The sequence below is a fragment of the Toxorhynchites rutilus genome, chromosome 3 (assembly GCF_029784135.1).
Source record: "Toxorhynchites rutilus septentrionalis strain SRP chromosome 3, ASM2978413v1, whole genome shotgun sequence".
Lineage (NCBI taxonomy): Eukaryota > Metazoa > Arthropoda > Insecta > Diptera > Culicidae > Toxorhynchites > Toxorhynchites rutilus.
Window position 1 is genome coordinate 256,961,645 of NC_073746.1, and position 26,445 is coordinate 256,988,089.

General features: G+C 37.8%; 1 long non-coding RNA gene across 1 annotated transcript in view; it reads left to right on the forward strand.

Moving 5' to 3' along the window:
• The first annotated feature begins 5,555 nt into the window (after window positions 1–5,555).
• The window catches only part of LOC129779457 (uncharacterized), a 48,611-nt gene continuing 27,721 nt past the window's right edge, over window positions 5,556–26,445 (forward strand). Inside the window, exon 1 of the long non-coding RNA XR_008743659.1 lies at window positions 5,556–5,963. This is a non-coding gene — a long non-coding RNA (uncharacterized LOC129779457). The remainder of the gene's footprint in view (window positions 5,964–26,445) is intronic.

The following is a 26,445-nucleotide window of genomic DNA, read 5'->3' on the forward strand; positions in this document are numbered from 1 at the left end:
TATGAAGATATGTTTAAACGTACATGCGGTATTAGTGTATTGTGAATGTGCACAAATGTACCCAAAGCATTTCTCCTTTTTTTTTTTTGTCGACGATTTTCGCAGTCGTCAATGTATTGATAATACCTCTCAACCAATCCATTCGATTTGATTAGTGAACATGGACATATTTCCCTTGATAAAGTTGCAAAATGAAAAACTCCTAACAGGAGTTCCGTTATCGTTTTGGATTACACGCAATGCCCGAAGCTTGAAAAAGCCCTTAGAAGCTGAACTAGTTACATCCGAGCTTATACGATGCATTTCAATCACCATTCGTACCTCTCACGCTGAAGGTCTCGAATTCAATTCTCACTCTCTACATTCGGGATGGAAATGAAACCGTGTCCGAGTGACGAACAAGCCAAATAGGCTGAAAGTCACTATAATGCAGCACAAAAATTCAATCACGAACAAAAACTTTGAGTAGGTGTCAACTGCCATATACAATTCGCCAGATCCAAATATCGCAACCAATCTATTTAAATGATTCCCACATCCTATCCGACAGCTCACGTCATACTAGTGGTATTGAAGGATTTTTATTAGATAAAAGCACAAAAGTTTTGCAGTTTTTCTTACGGATTTTTCATGTTTCAGCACTTTCAGCCACCGAAAAAATGTCTCATTATGCTCTTCATGACAACTTCGTCAATGTGTCCGCTGCTGATTCTATGGCTTTCGATCGCAACGCTTCCGGTATGATGATTCTATCCTCCTTGCCAAATGTTTCGATACTATGGATGTACATCCGTTATTCTTTAGGCCAATCGTCGTGTTACAGGGGAAAGCGTAGATTCCTCAACTCCTCATTTTGTTCCGAGCTTAATTGAGTCTCGCTCAATATAATCTCCATGCAGCCTGCGTCTTAAGTATACGGCAATATATGGCATTTTCTTCTTTAAATTGATTAAATACCACATTGTATGTCGCTAACCCAACTCGTCTTATAAACCCGATGTTCGACTCATCTGATTTTTGAGACATGAGCTTCCGACGTTGAAGCAAGACAGCATCCGAAGCATCCGAAGTGGAGACTAAATACTTCGGGCGGAAAGTGCTAGAGAACAATTGGGTATCTTAATTGGGGCAACGCCTGGTGTTTGGCCTTGTCGTTTTCAAATTCAATGTTATTGATACCAATGTCCTGGAAAAAAGGTAATGACGATGGTCGAGTTTCGAGCGACATAGCATGCGCTACCATAACTATTTCCATGTGACGTCAGTCGTTGTGTTTATCTTTGATTGCCCACCGCATCCATGTAAAAATGCTATTTTCAGGAAGTAATTTAGTAATTAAAAACGAACATTTTTGTAGAGCTTCCGGCAAATATGAGGCTAATGTGATAGCGTGGAGTGAATATTTGTGAAATCACTTGGAAAAAGACGGATAAAAGTGATATTTCCATGTGCCATTTTCACTCCCCCACGTTCATGGAAACGAACGAAGTTTCATTATTTTACCGTTATGATGTTGATGTTTCGAAGGCTCTCAGTGTCGGTGTGTATGTTGTGAGATAATTATCGCCAATTAATCAAAATTTCACCGGAAATGTAAATGCTTTTGAGAACTAAGCATACGACTGCTCTCTGGACTTTTTTACCACATGAAAAATCGAAATAAGTCACGATATAATTGCCATCTGTTAAAAAAACAACCAGTTGAATGATTTCATGAGAATTTTGGCTCAAATTATCATGCAACCGTGAGTACTTTGAACATTGTTTTGTCTCTTCCATATACATTCCATATTGAATGCAAATAATTACGACACGATATTTTGCTTGCCAATACAGATATACTTCGCCTACTGCTCCACCTCTATATGTACCTCATTGTATTGATACCGAGGATACCGATTCAATGTTATCGCTTTTTACCGAGGATAAAGTAGCTTACCATGAGCAAATCTCTTCTTGCGCTTCGATCAGCCTTCAGTTAATCAAGCTCTACTGGGATTACGTACCAATATAGCGTTTATCACCGAGTCTAATTTATAATTATACACAAGCTTTTCCTGAGTCATACAAATTTTTAACTGTTGTTAATCACCATTTTGTGATTGCAACGTAGAATAGCAAGCGCAATTTCTTCAAAGGCTTTCCAATATTTTTTGCCATATCTTCCTCTTAGGCTTATCTTGCTTTTTTGCCTATGATGCTTACTGTGCTGCTGGAACAGTTTTTCTCTCGGCTTACCTCTACTTTTTTGCCGAAACTCATTTGTCTATATACATTTAGATGCAGGCTCGCTCTCTGGCTCACCCTTGCTAGCGAAAAAACTACACCGCTGTCGTAACAGTGTGATATTTTCGCCATTAAACTCCATTTTTTCTATAATCAGCTAGTTCTACTTACTTCGAAGGAGTGTTGACCACGCCATTGTCGTGACCAGGGTTGGACACTCTGAGGCTATCTTGGAAATATTTTCCTTCGATCCAAGAAACACCTACCGCTCCAGAAATCGTTTACAGAATGATTTCATAACTCGATGCAATGCACCATCCGTTAAAGAGAATCTAAATCTCTCCCGCTCAATTCTCTTTCATGTCTCTTATTTTCTTGTAGTGATGCCAGATGTACGGCAAATCGTTAATCATAGAAAATTGACTGAGAATCGCAGAATCTTTCATTTGAAGACAAATTTTGAATTTTATGGCGTTTATAGATACTGTTGTGCACATTATACAATTCTATTTTTGTTCCACCGCCATCAACATTTTAAAATTAGACAAAATTACTTTATACGCGCATAGTTAGTTCTCCTCTCGCAGAAGCGCATCAGTGTAAGCTCTGCACAATGTTTGTTTTGGGCATATTCTGAGAATGCATTCTGAGGCAAAATGATAGTACGACCGTGTGGGATATAAGGCAGACATGGAAAAATATAGATCTATATAGACATCATATTAATTATTCATTCATTGGATGTGTACTGACATCAACCCAGTACACATCCAATGAATGAATAATTAATATGATGTCTATATAGATGTATATTTTTCCATGTCTGCCTTATATCCCACACGGTCGTACTATCAGTTTGCCTCAGAATGCATTCTCAGAATATGCCCAAAACAAACATTGTGCAGAGCTTACACTGATGCGCTTCTGCGAGAGAAGAACTAACTATGCGCGTATAAAGTAATTTTGTCTAATTTTAAAATGTTGATGCCGGTGGAACAAAAATAGAATTTTAAGTTCAGTGCGAACTTTTATCCCGAACGCACCTTCGCCCCACACTACACTATGCTATCTTAAATATGCAGTAAATTCGCAGCAAGCGATAGATAATACAGTAGAAGCCCTATTATCCGCGAGCAGATGATCCGCGGTGCGGATTATTCGCGAGAGCATATTCCATAGTAAATCTATAGGGCTTCCCGAAATTTGTCAGGGAAAGGTGGGCTCATGCTTTTTTGTTTCGGTCATGACTTCTTGGCCATTATGCATTATACGCAATACGTAATACGTTTGCTCAACATCCAAACAAACATTTTTTGTTCGAAAACATTTGAGCAATTCTGAAAAAAATGTTTTCGAAAAATCATACAGCTTTCATACGTCGTTCGAAAATCAAAAATTATCAGTATTATCTGCTACAAGCTAAATTCACATTTGAAGCACATTCTTTGTAGAGTCCAAACATGCCTTTCATGATAGTGTCTTCTTACTTAGAGTCAATGGTAAGAAACCATTGAAACGCTGCTCATATAATTACTATTTTCTGTACACTGCACTGTGATGAACGAAGAGAAACAATTGTGTTTTTAAATGTTATAATTACCTAAATTTCTGCATTTGAATCTTCAAGTAGATAATGAAACAATAAGATCAGTAGTAAAATTAAAATAATATTGATTCCTGGCATTATAACTCCTCGAATTCGACATCGAATTATTCCACAAATCTCCTATTTTCACCGATAATATTCTTCAACTGGACAGATTATTTCATTGGAAATAATTAGAGCAGGGGTTTTCTGATTTTTTTTTTTAATGGCAGAGCACTTTTTATAGCAAAAACATTTGACGGAGCACCTGCATTTTTTAATCAATAAAACAACTCCTATTTGCATTGACATTACCCAACTGGAAACAACTCTCTTTCAGTTACACGTCGCAGTTACACAACATCTGACCCAGAGTAAACAAGATGAATCACTATACACCTAGTGAAATTAAATTAAAGAATGTTTATTTCAAGGAGGGTTTTCAAGTGGGAGCAGTGCACCCGTGGCCGAGTGGTTAGCGTCTCACATGATCATGCCGGGTGTTCGGGTTCGATTCCCGTTCCCGTCGGGGGATTTTTCGTCAAAGAAACTTCTTCCGACTTTCACTGTGGTCACGCGTATTCTAGAGCTTGCCCCTCAGAATACATTCAAGGTGTGTTATTTGGCATAAGAAATCTCAACTATGTATTGATAAATGACGCTAGTTAATACATACGTTGAGACGGCAAAAGTTCCACAGGGAACGTTAACGCCATTCAAGAAAGAAGAAAGTGGGAGCATTTGCTATAACTTCGCGGAGCACTTATTTCCCGCGGAGCACCATTTGAAAACCCCTGTCCTAAAGTAATAAATGGAGGTTCGGTTATTGAAAAATGTCAAAATTATACTTTATAACTTATAACACTATACTGAAAAAAAAATTATATTTGTAAGAACATAAGCAGCCGATTTCACCGCAAGATATCTAATGTATGGTGGTGTTTTTCAACAAAATGGGCAGTTACGCGGATATTTCACGGACTTCAAGGTGAATCGATTTCAAATGTTTCACCCTTTCATTTATCCCTTTTTTGTTTCACTCGTGGCACATGTTTACTCTCTTTTCATCCTACACGATCCGTTGGAGCGATACTTCAGGCACCGCTCTCGCTGCGGATGCAACGACTCTAAAATGCACACATTTAGCGTTAAACGGTCATCATACCGCCTAGCATTTGGCCGATGATAATGACGACGATGACTGTGACGCTGAGGACGACGGCAAGTCAGAAGAAGGACCAGTGATTCAAACACAAAGGACGCGACGTGACGTGTGGAGTTGCGCAGCGTGTGCTACGATAAAGAGGCAGGAAAGCAGAAAGTGGGAGGTAAGTGGTAAAGGACCATGCGTTTAAGCGATGTGCGCAAGTCCAGCGGATGTGCAGAAAGGTGAGGGGAGCCTTGAACGAAGGGCTTCGCTGCAAAACTCGCTTGGCTTGGTGTGTGCGCTTGGTTTGTTGGTTGGTTGGTTGGCTGGTTGGATGCTTGGTCGGATGGTTCGTTGGTTCAAAAGCTACCGGTCAGGAAAACGGAAGGCGTGCGAGGTGGTGCGAAAAAAAAAGAAAAAATAAAACCAAAACGAGTGGAGGCAGCAAGAACGAGATGGAACGATTCGACTAGTAAGCCCTGAACATCCAGCCCATGCTCCAGCACGTTAAAATGGAACAGTGCAGTATATGTCCAGGGAAGAACGATCCATTGCATAAGAGATTTTTCAATTTTTACGATCAGTCGATAGTGGGATCTTCTAGGATGAGGTTTGGAAAGTTCTACGCAGCTCATGATGCGCTACGAACTTCTTACTCTCGGATGGAAACCATCAATTTCCCAGGGCTGAGCACCTGCTACAGATTGGCAGCTTGCAAGCCTGCCCAGTCGTCCCTCCGTCAGTCTTTCAGTCGGTTTTCTCCCGCCGGCCCAAAGCCATCGGTGATTGACGTGGTCTGTCGTCGATAAGAAAAGCCTTAACACGGTCTCTTTGGTGGTGCAGTCAAGTGCAGTGACAATTGGTGATAAGACACAGAGTGACAATAATTCAGTCCGATTGACTGTATGTGGAGTGTAAGCTGTTATTTGGCCTGCAGTAGATCGTCCGGCTATAACGTGGAAGCGAAGGATTTGCAATACGAGGAAATCATTTTTGGCACAGAAGGTAACGTTTAATATTACATCAAAAACTGTTGTATAATAGTTTCACTGTCTCGTATTTGCTAAAGTTGTCACGTACTACACATTGCGACAGCAATTGTGGGTCATATTGCGATGACCAATGGAATATCTAGAATAACAAATCAATCCAATTCGAATAAACGCATATGTAAGTTTTAACAGACTTTAACACTACACGTCGTATATAGTGTAGTTTTCAAAGCATTTATTCCTCTACATTAATGGATTCCAAAAACTTGATCATTACACATCTGTAGAGCAGGCAAATGACAGACCATCCACCTGCCGTTCAGTGGGTTAAAATTTGGGATATCGATTTATCAAATAATCTGGATTTAATATAAATTGCTGTTATATTCAGACGGAAAAAACGACGATGAATAATGCCATTAATAAAAAATAATAAAACATTACATATCAGATGTCATTTTATAGATCCACTAACATCGCATTTGGTTGATAACAATTTGAAAATCAGGGAATATCAGGGGATTCAAATAATGTCATAAATTATCAGGGAATTTCGTCTCCAATCTGGAGAAAATGAAATTCCGCTAACTAGAATTCTGATTATTGCAGTAATTAGAAAGTTAATGTTACCAAAAAAGTTGTTTTTGACTAGATGACTGCAGATTTTTCAATATATGTTGATTTCTTTTGTCTGTAGGTGAACATAGTCTTTCCGAAAAGTAAATAGCGCTAAAGTAGACGGCTTTTATATTCACGCTGCTTTTACTGGCATTTGGCATCAGTACCTGCACTTCAACCAATTCCCTTACTTTTTTCTTCTTCGAAAACTATCGATAAATTTATGCTTGAAAATTATACTATCAAAGCTGAGATCATGTAGTGCCTGGGAACAATTGTGTATCACAAATCACTCCGTACTGCTGAAAAACACATGGTTGTATTGAGAAGAATGTTTCATGACAGCCAGAAATCTGATAAGGTCTAACTAGGGCGTGATAAAATTAGCTTTATGATAATGTTTGGCTTTGCCCCGAATTCTGAATCTGAGCTCAAAGAAGGTTTGCTATGCATTACATCTATACATTGTGGTTGGTTTCGATGAGTCTTTGAACAAGACTACAAAGAGGCTGCCGATGGATCTGAATGTCAGATTTTGGAATAAGAAGAGAAGGAGAATTGGTAGATCGTTACACGACGTCAATGTTCTTGGGACATTCTCAAACATCAGAGATCAACTCGCAGATTTCAAAGAAGGTATGGGAATTGTATATTTGAACAAATGTTTTGTTGGATCGATGGACGTGAATTGGTGATCATATTACGCGAGCTGCAAGTGGACTTTCAAAATGGAGAAGAAAAACTCGTGAATTTGGGTAGCTTCAGATTGCATATTTTACACGGTTCATCAAAAGAGTTGATGGATTAAAAAAAACTCTCCAAAATTTTACGACAGACAAATCTTGAAAAACCATTTACACAAAACTAGAATCAAAACGATGCTTGATGTTTACGTGTCACACCAATCAACACAAGAAAAAACTTAATAGTTCGAATCTTCATCTGCGAAGCCTTGGCTAAATGGAACATCCATTTCTGGAACGGACGATGACTGGCGATAGGGTCACATATCACAACATGGTTCACAAAACCGATCATGGTCAATGCACCTTGAAGCAGCTCGAATGTTGGCCAAACCAAGAACAAGCTTCTTGTAGTGCATTTGGTGGTCTGGAGAGTAATAATTTATAATTACTCTCCAGACTCACTTATTATAAACTATTATAAACAAAGAGATCGTTTGAAGCTAGCGAATGATCAGAAACAGCCAGTATTGACCGATAGTATTATAGCTAGGATCTGATATCATAGACCTATTCCTATCTCTGATAAATCATAACAACACTTACACGTTCACGAAATCGTTTTAATAAATTATATAATGTCGATTTAGCCACCTCCAGCGATTTGGTGATTTGAGTACCTGACAAAACGGATCAACGTGGAATTCTCACCGCCGAAAGATACAGGGTTTCCAAACCATTAGCTGTCAAAATATTTGAGATACGCCCATTATGCCCGCTGGTATTAAATGAACTGCGATTCCGGATTCTAACTGAATTAAACCTTAAGGGTAAATTGATAACATAACCGCTTGCATCTTTATTCTCCAGCACAATCGTTCAAGCCATATTGCAGAGCATGTAATGCAAAAATGCAAATTTCATATGGAAGTCCTGATTATGGGTTTTAGATATGAAACTATAATCAGCTTATTCAGGATGCATAATACACAGAAAGATTGTTTTTATGGGGTTTCCAATACTCTAAATAAACCTCTACTCAGACCACCAAGTGAGCTTTGTTGAACCTGGGAGATTGACATGAAACTCTCAGTACCTATTCTGAAAATATTGTTTACACATTGAAAATGTATACGTTAAATCGAGGTAAAATGTACGTTATATCGAGTGACGTTATATCGAGGGTACGTTATATCGAAGATACACTGTAGTAAGAATATTCATACAAAGATGCGTTGAACTAAGAAATTCTCCCGAATTGCACTGGTTCAAGTACATGAGGTTTGATGAAAAAGAATAACAAGAATTTTCAAATTTCGTTTTATACCCATCGTGAATTTGATAAGTTTATTTATGACAAAATAGTTCAATTGATTTGCACAAATCATTGCTTAAAAAATAGGAATAATTATGATATTTACAATGGTGACTGGATACTTTTGGCAAGACTTAAAGGCCTTAAAGTAAAGAAATCATCCCCGTCAGCAAGACAAATAATGATGTTCGATACGATAATGCCAACGAATTGTAGATTCTTATCTCAAAATGAAATAATACTGGTTGCGTTTCAATCAAAACTGCATCTACACGAGCAACCAAGTGAATATGTACAATTTTATATTTTATGAGCCGCAAAATGAAACTGTAAAGAATACAGCTAAACAATCCAAAATTAGTAATTATTTTTATTAGGACTCATCAAGACTGATTATCACTGATGTTATGTTGAAAACTTATGTTAGTTTCTATGATTTTTTTAAACGAGTTGAAAGTTGCCAATATTTTTCTATATGTTATGTTAAATACGAATGATGTGAAAATTCAAAGAAATCATCTCAAATGTTGATTCAAATCAATAACTGAATCATAGTTTTGGCAGAAACTTTGCTCCAAACAAAAGTTTTATTATTTTTTAGTCCATAGTTGTTCTCTTTATCAGAACGAGTTGTAATCTTCTCGAAGACCGATCAGCTGCACAGTACAGTGTCTCCAGTTTTCTCGCCGGATCGTAATCTGAGATGTTGGAATGACCGGTTCTACTTCGTCGATTGGTCTCTTGTGCATTGGGCCGTCGTAAGAGTATCCGTGTAATTTTTAATCCCACATGCTTTTGAGAAAATTCAGCAACTTTTCAGGATAACATACGGTCGCCGATGATGATTATTCTTCTTTCTTAATGAACGCTGGACAACCCAGGACCACGATGTGAAATTTAAAAAAAATTAAGTTCTGTCAAGAAAAAAAGAAACACTATCAAAAAATCCTTCCCGCATTACGTACGCTCTCACAAGCATTCGATAAACCCTAACTACAGATAACTTCATATCGGATGGATAACTTCATAGATCGGAGTAAAAGGCATCCATTATGTTTTCTGGTAGGTGCAGATAACTTCGAATCGAAACACAAAATCTAAATCCTCCCACAGTTGATGAGGATTTTGTTGATATTTTTAATGAAGAACTACTTCATGGGGCAGACATAAACAGACTGATATTTCTGCAAGTTTTCTGTTTCCAGACACCAAAGTATTTCTTTGAAGCTACTGACCATTTTCGATTCTCTCATTTTTAAAATCTAATCGAGCTTTTTTGGAAAATCATGGGTCGAAAACCAGTTGTGTGATTAAAGTAAGACGTTCGAAAAGTTATCGGAAAGTCAATGGACTTTCTAAATAACACATGCAACACATAAATAACACATGCAACTAATTCAGACAATAAGTTTGATATAAAATACCGTTGTATTTTACAACACATATGATATGTATTTGCAAAAATATTTTATCTAGAATACTGACTTGATTTCATATAGTTTGACGACTAATGGTCTATAGTCGGTCTCACGAAAATTGAGATAATAAGTTTCACATTCTTGAGAGTATTCAGCGTTCGCGTAATGCACAAATCATACTGACAAACATGAAAATCGGTTGGTGTTAAACTTCAAACGTTGCAATATTTCAAAAAAATAAAACATGATTTGTTATAGTTCTACTCCGCGGACTTCATTAATCCATGGCCCACGGTAAGTTAGTATTACAAGTTTAGCAAAAATGGGCTGACACACCTTGATGCATATGTATATAGCATGTAAAGAACCACGTTGAGTACTTCAACCGAAACTCCACCGCTCCATCGACATGAATTTACATGACGCCTGAACACGTGTTCACCATGGATTCCCAGCGTGCAAATCAGTTACAGCCCGTCGATTTCCAGCGTCTTCACCTCATTAACAAATCATGAAAAACGCTTTTTGATTTTATACTTATTAGAGTGTTAAACATCGATTCTCGTCGCTACTACAATTACTGCTACCTACTGCTACTCGGTATGTTAGCGGTGAAAGAGAATCATTACTTCTCAGTGCACAAAAGTGAGTTCATTATAAAGATTTTACTTCTTGGACCAGCTGTTTTCAAAGCCAAAAGCATCGTACGAAAAAATACCAGCCAGGGAATTATAAAACCATATTGATTATAGCTTGTGGAGAAAATTTGCCGCATCGGCGACCATCGATGGTGGTACTCCGATGTACAACCATATATAAAAAATATAATCAGATACGATGCGTTCCCTTCCCATCTCCCCGAACGTATATTATCTACCCAACACTTTCAACCTGCAAAAACTGGATAAATGGAATGCATTGAGCTTTCTCAATCAACATATAAACACAGTTGTTTTTTGTCCAAAGTGCACATTCTCCCCAACTGCAATAACGAAAGTACGTGAGCAGAAGATTGATTCCCTGGTGATCTTATTCTTCCGAACAAGCCACAGAAAGCGCCCTCGAAGCGACTATCTAAGATCACCGAATCAACAAGTTCATGATTCGCCTTGCATTTCTTCAGTTGGGTGCGAGCTCAGCGTGTTCGCCGGTTTTCGAAGAAATCGTAAAATTGGCACCAATTATCGTTGCGTTTTTCGTCTCTTATTTCTCTCCGCATTCTTGGCCGAGCTGAGATGTGGGACTTAAAGGTGGAGCATTTGAAATTCTTGGTGGGAGAATTCGTGTCTAGTGCGAATGCAATGGTTGGCTTTGGGGATGACCGACTGGCTTGGGAGATAAGAAGAATTTCAGGACAGACTGAACACATCGTTTCGAAATGATTCTAATATTTGAGTGAACTCACAAGATGTATAAAATAGTTCGCCCTTCGTCTGATGATTAGTAACGTGAGTAACGTTAGATATTTAGTGTTTAGTCATTTTCTCGGACTTCTTACAATGAACAGAGTCTAAACAGAGGATCAACCGAAAAAAGTGGGTCTGATATTGCTCAAACCACGTATATTTGTTCCTCTACGAAATATTTTAGACGTGCTTAAGGTCAACAATTCAGTATTAGAGTGGTCTGAAAAATCGGATGTTTTGTTGTGCTCATTTCTAAAAAATGTAAATTTTGAACCGCTCGACCAGTCTGCAATTTCTTAATTGCAAATGAAAAGTATTCTGGTCGAGACCTGAGAGACATAGTTCTTGATATTATTTTAAGTAACGTTGTAAATGAAGTACCCTAAGGGCCAAATGAGAAACGGTTGAGAGAAAGAGAAATCAACCTTGTCTAACTTTTTCACAGCAATATCGTGGTTGATTTTTGTCGAAGCCGGCTGACATGAGACGGGGTTATACGGGACTTCCTGCAAAATGTTATTTTGCACGATCAATTACCTTATGCAAAATATTAGCTCAACCGGACTTCATTTACTAGTGTCGCAAACGTCAAAGTTTTTTGAAAACCGAAAAATCACCCAAGGGAGGACATGAAATCGGGAATCGGGTCGCCTGTGCAACACTAATAAATGAAGTCCGATTGAGCTGATATTTTGCATAGAGTAGTTTATCGTGAAAATCAACATTTTTAAGAAAGTCTCGTTTGAAAATTCGAAGGTCACTTTTTTTCCATACATGCATTGGTATATCGTATAGTAAAGTATGACTTTTTATCTATGTTTTCTACTAATCGGTATGGTTCATAACATTACTTTCGAAAATGGTGATCCTAAACTGACCTCACGGTCTTGAACCGGCTATCCATTTTCTTGCGGCGAATCTACTCCCGAATGGCCATAAATGACCCCATTATATAGTCAATAAGTGAAAATAATTCACGAGCGGAAGTCGAATTTGTTTTGACTTCCGGTTTACTGATACTGACTCTAAATGACTAGCAATGATAAAAACCATCTACGATATGGGTAAATATGAGAACACGGAGAACACGCTACCAGATAATCGCTGATACAGGTGTTAATGGCGCCTACGTTCTGATAATAAATATGCATGTATTTACCCAAACTGATGAATGCGTGAATGGGAAGGTTCATCAGTAGGATCGGTATTTTTGTGGTACTTATCGTGTAATGTATTAGTAGCGGTGCATAATCGACTTAGCCCCATCAGTTGCTCTGTAGATGACGACATAGAACAGGTTTGGACTATTAGTGACGCAAAAATTTGGAAAATTTACGTAGGAGCTGTTTGTATTCCGCCCGACCAAGCAAGAAATGTCAACAACATTAGAAAGCTTGTTGAATCGAGTGACAAAGTTTTGAGTTCGTCTGAAGACCTGCACTTGCACTTGATATTTGGGGATTTCAGTCAACCCTCACTTGTTTGGCACACTTCCTCCGGAGGGTTCGCTACTACTGATTCTCACGAATCATCGTTCCCGCAATCTAGTATCGCGTTACTCGACGGTATGTCGGGACATTAGATCTGTTGCTCGTCAATGCAGATACCAGATCGCTCTGTGTTGTTTCTAATCCCCCCCTAGCCGCTCACATGCGTTGATCAGTTACACCGCCCGGTTCCAAATTTTATTGAAATGCTCAGCCCCCACTAGATTCGAGGAACCGAATGATGACAGGAAATTAAACTTCAGTGAAACTAACTTTGCTGCTTTGAATCAAGCTCCCTCTTCGATTTACTGGTCCCGACTATATGATTTAAATTATGTCAATGAAGCTGTTGATTTATTCACTATCATCTATATCGGCTGTTTTGTGAACATTTCCCTCACCGCGCTCTCGTCCATCACTGCCATGGTCAAACCATCATCTCCGTCAGCTTAAACGAGAGAGGGCAGTAGCATTGCGACAATATCCAGGACACAAAAACCATTGGACAAATGGAAGGTTTTGTGCAGTTAGTGCTAGTTATAAAAAGTATAATCGCTTCCTATATGCTAGACATGTTCGTCGGCTTCAATCCAAAAATATTCTGGAAGTTCGTGAACAGCAAAAGAAAGGAAGATGGCCTTCCATCTAACATGTTGCTAAAGGACAAATCATCCGAGTCCTTCTATGACATCTGCAATTTATTCGCTGATTTTTTTTCAAACGTATTCGACGACACTATAGTGGGTCCGGATGAAGTCGGGAATGCTACAATGAACGTTCAAGTGAATGCCCTCACCTTACGTATTGGTGGCATTGCAGTTTCGGAAGTTATTACAGTCTAGATAAAAATGAAGTCCTCGGTGTCAGCGGGACCAGATGGAATCCTAGCTATCATTTTGAAACGATGTGCTGAAAATATCTGTGAGCCTTTAAGATTCATCTGCATAAATCACTTTCGGACTCTGTTTTTTCCGGATAAATGGATAAATGTGTCGTATTATCCTTCATCAGCAAACTATCTACAATCCAATGGTCTTATACTATCTGCGGAGAAAAGCTCAAAAGAGTCTCGAACATAAGAGGTCTAGGAGTAGAATTGGATTACAAAATGACCTTTCGTGATTGTTACTCCAGCATCATCGCTAAGGCTAACAGGAATCTAGGCTTCATCTTCTGTGTCTCGAAGGAGTTTCGTGATCCTTACTGTTTACGAGCTTTGTACTATACTTTGGTGCGTTCTGGCTTGGAGTCAGCCAAAACCCATATTTGTTGGGAAATTACTGCTAGGAGAAATTGCGGCTCCCAACATACTTTCGCGAATCAATTTCAGCGTTCAGACAACTTCGCCCACGGTAAATTCTTAGGCTGAACTTTCAGAATATGCACAGAATGAATCAATCAGACCAATGTGTGCTATTTTTAACGAAGTTTTCAACTTTTTTGATTTCAAAGTTACTGTTAAGGGGGGACCCGGGTCTGGATGCTCGAAAAAATCGAATTTTTTGTTTTTGCATTTTTGGGAAGCTTATGCCCTCAGAAATGTTGTCCTAAAAGGATTTCTCTGTATTTTATTTCGTTGGAAAGTTACAGCCAAAAGTATGAGGTCACCTCAAAGGATATAGTATAGCTGTATGAATTTTTGAACGCGTTTTTCTCGGAACCGTATTTTTCTGCTGGTGGTATCGATAACTCTGGATCTACTCGACCGATTTGACTGAATTTTGTTTTGAAACAATCGAAAAATTACGAAAATTCGTTATTATTCAACCTTCCAGACAGGGGTCCCTCCTTAATGTATTTACTGAACAACTACGATCAATGTTCTAGTATTAAGAATGTGTTATTAAATTCATGTAGACTTCTCTGTTCGATAAATAAATGTAAGTATAAATGTAAAAATGTAGACAAGAGATTGGGAAACCCCTTTCTGGTCAACGACAACAGGACCCGTGGTGCTTTCTACAATGCATCGATGTCGATGAACACTCCAGCAGAAAATATATTACTTACGTCATTTTTATTAGTACTTAATTGAGATTAATTGGATTATGCCAACTTCTATTTCAGCCCCAGAATGTAATACAGTTCATTTAATTGGAACGTAAACTACCAATTAGAGGGAAGATTTATTGCATTATTTTTTATATAGAAATGTACAGCTGTCCCCATTTGCTTATCGAAGCTTTCAAATAATATGATCGGTATTCAGTCAGACCGGACTAAGTAACAAAATAAGAAAAACTGATCACTACTTTTATCAGATCACACTTATGTTACAAACAGCCTGGTTTATGACATAAATTTATTTTGACTGATCAGCAAAAACTGATAATATTATGCAGTCAGGGTGGACCCATTGCATACGAAAGAAACCAAGTGATAACCGGAAAATGGAAGGAATTTCAAATTAAGTATTGGATTTCTCCGCATTAGAAGGTTCTTCCCTTCGTCCTTCAACTAACACGGAAAAGTAAATCATATTGAAACACAATGTATATGCATATGTATCTGTATACCCGATAATACGATAATACATATGTATCGATATACCCGATGTTGTGGTTCATTCAGAGTGGACCAAGTGCACCAGTCGTAAAACCATCTTGATTGACCTTGAAGATTTTTTTTGTATTAACGCCATTATACGACCTTGCTAAAGAGTAACTGTAGAAAAACAATTGAGGAGAGTGATTTCAATCTACTAAAACTACAAAGTTTTAATCTTTGAGTTTGATTTACTCGAAATGATAATTATGATATTTAGTCCGGTCTGACTGAACACGAACCATATGCATGTGTAAAAATAATTGTCGATAAGCATGTGTGAAAAATTATTCAAAGGGTCTTTCAGATTAAACGCTCACGCAAAAAAATGAAACAGCTCCTTATATTTTTTCATTCGCTCCGTCGATAGTAACACTGCATTCCTCACTTCGGGACGATAATATTCGGCTACTCGTTCAGTCTGATCGGTTTTTTTGTGTCAAATTGTACAAATTACAAGAGCGTGTATTTTTAGTGAAATCGTATTACTCGAGCAACCGAAGCCTTAATGAAACTTTGTCCTCTTTTGGTAAGAATTTCAACATTTCTTGTCGTCGATTACTTCCTCTGGGGGTACTTGAAGGACCGTTGCTATGTTAATATGCCACAAAATTTGGAGAAACTTAAAGAAGAAATAACTCGGATTTTCAACAGCATCGAAGTCGTAATGTCAGAGTTGTGCATGAAGAATTTTGTTCACCGTTCAAAACACGTTATCGAAAAGGGATGGTCACATCGAAAATGTCATAAATAAGCTTTATTTTCGTTTTTAAAAATAAAAATCGGTTCATTTTTGTAGAAGTTATTAAAATTTGTTGCATGAGCGTTTAATCTGAAAACCCCTGTATTCAAAAGGAATGATTTTTATTTGTATGAAAAAGAACATGGATAGCCACAGAAAAAAAAATCAAGATACACAATTGGAAGCCTCTATTGTCTGAAACTGTAACAGGTGAACGGTAATGACTAAAAATAATACGAATTGAATAAAGTTCTGATGGGAAAATTACTAGAATGGGAGAATAGACAAGACAAAATAATTTTACAACATGATAACGTCAGACAACATGTTCGTAGATTCGTTATTAATCGTCTAGAAAGAGTGAACGGCCTGGTCTATGGTGTCGGCCAGCCAGACTTCTACCAGCGTTTTAAGTAACTTTCAAGTTTCAAACGTATGTCTTTTTTATTTAAAAAAAATACAAAATCATACTTGTACATCCTATAATTGAGCTTTTTCAATGCTAGACAAGAAATTTGCAGAAAAAAACAACATTAATTAAGTGATCAATAGTAGATAACCTCGTGATCTGCAGCCATGAATACACTCTCTCTCAAAACTTTTCTAAATGGGTGTGTCCTTTTGAAATATAAAAAGGTATACGATATCGACTGTAGCTGCTGTCTTCTACTTGCTCCGTAGTCGAGCTTGGGGATTCCATGAACGCCCCAAAAACAGTACAGCCGTTTCCCTTTTGCAATGGGTTGAAATCGCATGACTGCAATGAATGTATGTCTCCCTAAAAACGTGCAAAACTTCTTTTTACTCTTCCGCTGCACTTCAATTTACGCTTCACCAGACACGCAAACCGGCAGCAACGAGAGTGCCAAAATGAGTCAATAAAAATTAAAAACATCCAAAAATTCTTACTGAACAGCAAGATCCCCCTTTTTCTTATTTCCCAATTCAACCTTTTGGTTACCCCCTCTGCACGGGGCATGTATAGGCTTCGTTGAGCTGTTGTTTTAATGTCGCGTTTCTTAAAACAATGGAACCCTGGCTCAAACGAGAAGAAGGAAAATTGCAGCCAGGGAAGGCCAGACCCTGAAAAAGCACGCTGGTTGAAAACTACCACCGGGCAACGGTGCAGTGGTGGGAAGAACAAACTGCACAACTGCATCCATCAGTCGAGGGTTCCACCGGCAAGAAGAAGAAATATGTGTACATAAAAATACGTGTGTATAGAAAGAACAAAACCAGCGGAAAAAGAGGGCGTTTGGTGTGAACAAGCAGACTGGATGAAGATGAAAAACCTTTGGCTTCGTTATGTTGGCCTTATGTACATGACGCTTAGAACATGCACTCGAGCACCGCCAAGCGATCGTTCCGCATAGGTAATTTTGAATCTGTTCACTACTCCATATTTTTCGCTCACAAAAACCATTCAACATTGTTCAATATCGCAAACGATCGTAATCATCATCGTCATTGATTATGTACATATTTCCCGGTTTTATTTGTATTGCATTGCGCATTTTGGAGTGTTGACGTTTAAAACTTCGGCCACAATATTCCTTCGATAATTCAGTTAAACTTTTCTCCTTTTCACCCGAGACTTCCTCCAACTTGAGGTGAAATAAATTATTTCTAAAACTATCGCCCTGAAGAGTGCCCAATGTCGCCCGGTTGCCTTCGCCTGGTACGTGGAACGCATTATTTTAAATTGCTTTGACCATGAAAATTATGCTGCACTCTTGCCAGCAGAATTCGCGCACTCACACGAACGTGTGCAGCGCTGGATGCCGGATTTCGCCAGACCAACCGGAGAGCATAATCACCGTCTGGGTATGCCAGCATATTAATGTATATGCCACACACATCAATCTCCTGCAGCATGGCAAATGGATAAGTACCACCAGCAGCAGCAGCAGCAGCAAAAGGGGTTATGCTAAACAGAATGAATGAAATGGAAAGCGAGGATCGTCAGACCAACAACAACAACAACGACAAAGACGACAATTTGAAGGGCAACATCATTCTGGTCCGTCTGGCTGCCTACAAGCATGTATGTGATTCTGGCGGGCGACGGTGGCAAACAAGATTCGATTCAATTTTCCTCAACATTGTACCACCCATCGCAGAACGCTGTAACTCCACTCCGATGATTTGGTTTAGTAGCGCGCGTTTTAGTAAAATAATGGAGTTGTGGCCAGTTCTTACCGAACGAGATCGAACGGAATATTTGGTATGTACGGGAACTTTGGGTAAGACGCACCGTGAGGTAACGCACCACCATAAAAAAGCATGGAAAACGCAGTAATCGGCAGGATTTTCCTGTGCTTATAACTTCCTTTTTTCATCATCACAATTAAATCTATTGTAGCACTAAAAACCACGTCTATCTTCATAAAATATTAATATATAAAAAAAACTGCATGATTTCATGTAACTTTGACCGCTTCTGTCATAAGACTTTTGAAGCATTAAAAAAAACTTATTTAAAATTTGCAAATTTCAATACATTCTCAAATGTTACCAAGGCTGTCGATTGAGTTTGAATGAAAAAATGCTAAAAATTCATTTTACGAATACGAATAGGGAAAACAAATAAAAATGATGAAAATTGTACAAGATTATATTGTATGCATTTCTAATGGCGGGTTTACACTAGGGAGATCTATAGCTATAGATGGATTTATTCACCTGAAAATAGGTGTAAACGGATGAGAATAAATATGATACACTTATTCGAGGTATAGATAACTTGAATAAATTCAGCATATGTAAACGCTTGTGAATTTCTCACTGGTGAGATATCACTAAAGTTGGATGCAGTTCTACTTCAGGTGAATAAATTCACCGAAAATATGAATATATTCATTATAGAAGTTCACGCTAGTGTAAACGGTTGATGCGATTTCTATAAATCTCATCATATTTCTTCACATGAATATATCACTAGTCTAAACCCACCCTAAAACAGACGGGGTTAGATGATCTATATGGTGTCCAAAACGCACCACAACAACGGGTCGAAATGTCAAACGACTTTGAAGCATATCTTTTGATCAAATCTAGATTCGCTGTATATACCTAGCTTCGGATAAGTTTCTCGCTTGTCGTTTCTCGTTGTCGAACCAGAGACTCCAAGGAATTTTCATTTCAATATGTTATGTTTACAAATATATTAATACGTGTCGCTGTTCACAAAAATATCTCTACGTGCCGCTGTACATAAAAGTGCTGGCAGACTTTCGGTCTTTAAAGTATGAGTTTTTATAGGTTATTGGATGGATTTTAGTAGTGCGAAACATTGTAATAATTTTGTTCGTTCCAGTTTTTATTACATGATACAAAAACCGGTATGAGAAAACGGTTATATGCACACAAGAATTGGAGAAAAAAATCTGTGTTATTTGGTAGAACTGACAGTGTACTAGCTCTTCGTAGTGGGGCGATTTGCCTCATCATGACTTGATTGAGAAAATGACATTGCAAATATGAATTGAACTTTTAACATTTGTTGACTCAAGCTCATTCGATAGCTTTAGTAATATTTGAGAATGTTATGAACTTTCCATAATTTAAATTAGTCTTATAATGCTTCAAAAGTCTTATGACAGAAGCGGCTAAAGTTGCATTAAATCAGGCAGTTTTTCATACATTGCTATATTTTGAAGCAAGATGAGGTTTTTTGTGCTATTATATATTTAGTAGTATTTACGATTAGAAATGAAATTATGCGCATCGGAAAATCCTGCCAATTATTTCATTTTCCATTATATTTCAAGGGGGTGCGTGTTACCTCTACGGTGCGTTTTACATCCAGTTCCCCTAACTATTTTTATTGGCACCCAAAACCATACTTTTCATTTCGTACTCCGAAAAAAAAGTCCCGGAATGCCGATTTTTGACAAAAAAAAATTTTGAAATGACATTGGATATCGACGTTTCATGCATTTTTAAAATAATTGGCATTAAATTTTTTTTTCGAAAACCCCGACATTTTTTATGGGGTAACTTCTTGAAATTCGAGATGACCATTTTCATTGGTACCCTAGTATACACCCACTCCATGTCAAACCGATAAAGTGGTTCTCTAATTTTCGTTAAAATTTGTGATTTTGTTCCTTATAAATATTAAACCCGTATCTTTTTATTTTTTTCTTAAGGGTGTTTATTTCCATTATAGGATGGTCCGAAAAATATTTTTTTTTCCTTTTTCCAAAAATTACTTTTTTGAGCTAGTCTTTTTAAAAAAATATTGCAATATATTATTATTGGATTTGATTTACGTAATTATTTACTGTATTTATTATTTGTAGTATTATTTATAGCATTTTTTTTAGGATTATTATTTATTGCAGAAACGAGGCCACGAATATATTTTTAATATTTTTTCTTAAGAGCTTAGGTCTTTTACATAACATGTTCAAAAATCACATAAGCGTTATTTTCCGTTTGAGAATTGTAGAATTGTATCTTTCATATAAAAAATGATTGTTCGGACGACCCAGAAATGGAAAAGGGCGCCCCAATCGAAAACGATAAAATGATAATTTACGATAAGTAACAAAATTACCAATTTTAACGAAAATCTGGGATCCACTATATCGGTTTGGCATAGAAATTATACACTCCTCTTCAGTTGAGCTTTGATGATACCCCAATACATTTCGATTGGGCGAAATTCCACCCAGTTTGGGGGTTCATATCTTTCCCAATGAAGTCTACTCCGTTATCGCGATACCACCGTTGCGCATTCTTAGTGTACTGGCAGCTGATCCCGGTGGGATCTAATGAACGGCAATACACGTGTTTTCAGACATTCATCTTCCGGCACAGCTGCAGATTCTCTTCCAAATCACCAACTTACCGGCAAACTTGTTCGCGAAAACAAATTTATATAAAAAAAGGGCAAAACGGTTCATTTCAGTGAGCGACTCAGAGCCGTGCGCTCAATGAAAAGAGCCGGCTCATTTGAGTGGCTAGACAGCTTGATACTAGAACTGATTTCTCTTGCTCCATGTAATGTTGAACATGTCGAATCATCAGTTGAAAGAGCACAACAGAAAACGACAGAAGTTTTCTTCCCGTTTTATATCCCAAACAGTTTTGAAATATAAATTCCAAAGACATGAAAAATTATCAAAGTTGTTTTTAGATTTTTCGAACAGCTGGTCGTAAGCTGGATAACAAAGACGTTGTAACGAATGAACTCTTGAAGTAAACATTTATCAAAACAATAAGTAAAAAAAATAAGTGATTGAACATAATAATAATACAGATAATGTACTGTAAGCTGAAAAATAATTAGACAAGTAGCAGATAACAGATATTACAACCCTTTACTCCATTAACCTCTTGGTCTATGATTTAATTTCAAAAGGAGGTGACCAAATGCAAACACTTCTATGGGTCAAATAATTTCATCAAATAATTTCACTACTCTGCTGAGCGTACTAACGCCCTATGATATTCAAGTGCACAACGAGTAAGATTCGATGAGACTCGATGTTGTAGGTGAGAGGGTTCATCCAGGACATTAATGAGAATCAAATACTGTGGATAATATAAATCCGACGTGCCCCACGATTTGGATCTCTTCTATGTCCTAGAATAATGACGGAAGGTGTGTGATAATTGCTACCTGTCTAATTATTTTTTAGCTTTTAGTACATAATCTGTGTTGTTATTATGTTTAATCGCAATGAAACCGTTCAACCTAGTTTTTGGTACACTATCTGTATCATTGGCATATTTCTCAACGGTTAAACCATTCAACATTTTCTAAAATTTTTATTTATCACTTCATTTTTCATTGAATATTTTCATGATGTACTGCATTATATTAGTCAAATCATTTCTTTTGATACCCATATGCGGGAGTTGCACGAAAAAAAAGGAATTGGCCATCTTGGAGTTGGATTTATCATAAATAACTGTGTTCTACTAGTCAAGCCCTTTCATTTGATATCCATTTTGATGGGGTTTTGAGAAAATATGTAGTCTGCCATTTTGTAACGGCCGCCATTTTGGGTTTTCATTTTTCATAAATAACTGTGTTCTACTAGTCAAATCCTTTCATTTGATACCCATATTGATTAGGTTTGAGAAAAAAAATGTAGTCCGTCAAAATTTACAAACATACAAACAGGCTAAATAAAACCGTTTAACACGTTAAGTGCCACGGTTTTATAGCGACTCTATGTAAATTTTTAAACGCATTATGGCCATCGTTTCTTATCGTAGTGGAAGGATTTTTTTTATACGATCCACTTATGTACCGAGGTTCTTTTTTAAACCGTGGCTCTTTTGTGAACGGTTCATTTAGGAGTCGTGTCTCTTTTGTGAACGGTTCAATTAAGAGTCGTGTCTCTTTTGTGAACGGTTCAGCCGTAGTTCATGTAAGAGCCGCGCCTCATTTTTGAAGAGCCGTGGGTCGTATGCTGTTTCTGACGAACCGGTTCAAATAAGCAGCTCGTGAGCGCTCGCCCATCTCTAGTCTGCCGTCTGCGGGGGTTCTCAGAGAGCATCGCTCGCTGATGGTAATGTGACTACATCTGATTATTTTTTTACAATCACTGATCATGTTGCTTTAGGAAAGACAGCAGACGTTTTTGCAGACACTCATTCACGTGAATTTTCAGGTCGACCTGATCTCGGTTGCAACGAAAATGTCGTTGTTCAGGCCACAGACACACTGCCTGTCAAACTAGATATTTTCTAGCGAATTTTACAGTTTCACTTCCTTGAAAATGTCTTCAATCCTTCCCTTTCCGGATGCCGTATAAAACTCCTTCCCAGGAAGCTGTCTAAATTCTGTCTTAACGTAGGTTTCGTCCTCCATCATCGCGCAATCGAACTTAATCAGCATTGTCCTGTACAGCTAACATAATCGTATTTTGACTGTCTTGTTTTGTGTTTTTTCGTGGAATCATTATCTTATTAGAAGTTGAAGGTCTGGCTCATTTTTAGCTCGGTGTACAGGTAGACGACACTCTCAGCTTGTTTGGGACATCTCGGACGGAGAGGTTGGGGTTCTGTTTGAAAACGCTAGCCACTCTTTTTGATATCAATGCGATTTCTGACATTCGAAGATGACCGAATGTTTATTGCAACACCCTCTATAAGTCACGATCCAGCCGCGAATTTGGGCTCATAAACGATGCTATGCATGCAAGTAGTATTCTACAGTCTTGAATGATAACAAAGCGGATTTTTAATCTTTTAGGGGTTCACATGGTTTTTGAATACCGACAAAAATCGACTTTTTGTGAACAAAACGCAAAATTGAAGAGTTATCAAATTCTGAGTTTAAAAGTTGTACTCAGAGTATTCAAATGGAAAACGAACCTGTAACAAGTAATCGAATTATGGTTGGACTATTTCTGAACATAAACCAGGAGTCTCCAGCTCCATGCAGGCTGTATGACACCAAACACAATAAACCGAATTGGTATGATCCCTATCCAACACGAAGATTCCCTTTGCAAGTCGTGTCTGAAGTCCCTTATCTCAGTGGCGATGCGCGATAGAGCGATAAAATATTGTACTTGACGCACACAATACCGACCCGCAGACGCGATCGCTAGCCTCGGAGGAACTGTCGAGTGTAACCTCTAGAATGAACGCCGATTGCGGCGGTTGTTTTATTTCGTTGAAGAAGAGCGGAGAAGGGTTACCGACACAGCCTCCCATTCTCGACGAATGCTGGGAAGGAAAGAGAGTAGCGCTTTACATTATGTTACGTCTGGATCGTGGTTTGTCAGGTTTAGCATCTACCAATGGAGGCGGTTAGATGCCGAAAGAAGAAGAGCGGGAGACCTATGTGCGTTTTTGTATTGAACCTTCGATCGTTTTCGATCAGTTTGTGTCCTTGCAGAAGCAAGTAACATCATTATAGTCTGTGAGGAACGGTGCCGGGTTTTGTTTTTTTTCCGAAAAGTTGATATATCAGTTCCATTTATGGTGTGCTATATCACCAGAACAATAGTTGTTGCCTCTTTGAGCATTGAGCCCAAATTTTCAAACTAGTATAACCAGTATAACATACTTGTTGATTGAAATACTTTTTGCATATTCGAATGCATTTCACATCGACGGGTGCATTAACCCTTCTTCATTCTTGTTATCTCATTCTGTTTGACTTAATCATTTGTTAGCAAGTTAAGGCCGAATCTCACTCAACGGCACGTCCAAGTCACATAAATTAACAATTTTGTAACATCAACAGTAACAGTAATTTACAGTTGTACGGAAAAGTACAAACCAAATTTTTGCACTTGCCTTCTCTATATAGAAAAATGATTCCGTGACGTTGTTTGACATATGTGAATGTTACCATACTAATTGCATGTGAGAACATCTAACGTTGCGTAACGATTCACTCCCAGGACTTTCAAGTTCCACTAAGTAGGGATAGACCTTTATCCATACTATACGCGCTTCTCATCATCAATCCTATCTGGCAGTATCGCTGGGAGAGCGGCTCATTGCGCGAAGGGTTTGCGGCCACAGATCAGACGACAAAGAACACTTTCAATTTACTTTGGCTCTTTCTTTCTCTGTTTGTTCCTTCATCACACCAGAAGCAACACCAAGAATCTCTGGAATCAAAGATGAAATGTTTCATGTGATAAAACGAGTGTATTCGATGCTAGCTGTTCACCATATTACAATTTAAAAAGCTTCATGAACAAGTTTCATTGAATTTATTCATGTTCTTTAGTTTAAATGTGCTAGAGAAATAGTAGCATTTCATACAAGCCTGGAGTGGTCACTATCTCTATAATATCAAAAAGGAATTCATTTAATTGAAAGAAATCATTATAAATAATGTTTCTCAATTTTTCTTATAGAGTAATAATTATATCGGTATAGAATTCCTATGCGCTCTAATGATATAACCGAACCAGGGTTTCTGAACAGATTTTCTTTGTATCAGACTTCCATGGATGCTATCCTTCTTGCCCTTCTCAAGAATACAATATTTTTTTAGTTTACATTATTTTGAATTGAACGGCTAAATGGTAGCATATATCTCTCCTAGGCAGTGATTCTGATGGTGTTGTACCTTTTTTCTCCGCCTCTAATCACTATCTCGAAGAAACCATTGAAACTGACACTATTATAAAGATAGGTAACAATTAAACCAAATCTAAAATATAATGATTAAACAAGAGGAAATTAACATACAGTGACTGAATTTTGTAGTCGTACCTCATCCATGATTCCAATTATAACTTCCGCATGTATTCGTCCTTCGTAATATTCGTGAGCTGCGATGAAAATGTAGCAGTGTCATCACCATCTGTCATCATTGTTAGTAGATATCACTGAAAAGTCTTGGTGTTTTTTGGTACATGTATAAGGAACTATGTATGTTTAAAACAGCTCAAATTCGAATTCATACTCTTGTCTATATAGCAAAAGTAGTCTAATTTGTATTCAGCTTTCGTTCATTAAATAGCGTTTTTCATGTAAATCAGGACTGTAAGTAAAGAAATTCGCAGGCTATGAATCGAAATCAGTGCCATGACCATGAAGGGTAAACATACCACGATTGCGGAACGAGAGCTTATTGTCTCACACAAAAGAAAATTACTCAAAGAACTAGCCTCATTGCTCAAAAGATCCAAATCAATCATCCAATACATTATTCAGCGGTTTGTACACCCAAACTAGCGTTGGCAGAAAACATGCCATCTTTGGCAGAAAAGATGCCATTTCCTGGTCATGAGAGTCAAATGCGCAAATAATGAGCTATTTTGAAGCTTAAAAATGGTTTGTATATATGCGAGCAGACATCTCTTTCTGTTTTCTTTTCTCTTTTCATTTGGGATTGTGCAAAAAAAAGTCCGTACGACGTCAATAGAGATCGAACCAAGGCCGGCTGGAATGCGAAGTTACTTTACACGACCACGCTATCCATATAGCTGCCAGCGCTATTACAAAGGAGCGTGATAATATTACACCTCATCATAAAATGAAGTTGGAAGGTGTTTTCCAAGCCGATAAAGAAGAACATGAACGAGAATAAATCTTTCTCTATCTGGGCCGTGTATTTGGCAAACTATACGAAAAGCTTTCATATGCTTTCATTTAAATGTGTCTCCTGTTTCGCTCCCTCATATTGGCTCTAGCATATATATTATACAAATGATATACATGTATTGGGGAGTAGAACATTTTATGTTATCCTTCAGCTCATTTAATGTAATAAATCGGGATGCCATAAAATGTGCTAAAAACTAACTTTGGGTGTAGAAGAGAATAGGATTGTTAATGCGCACAGGAACCT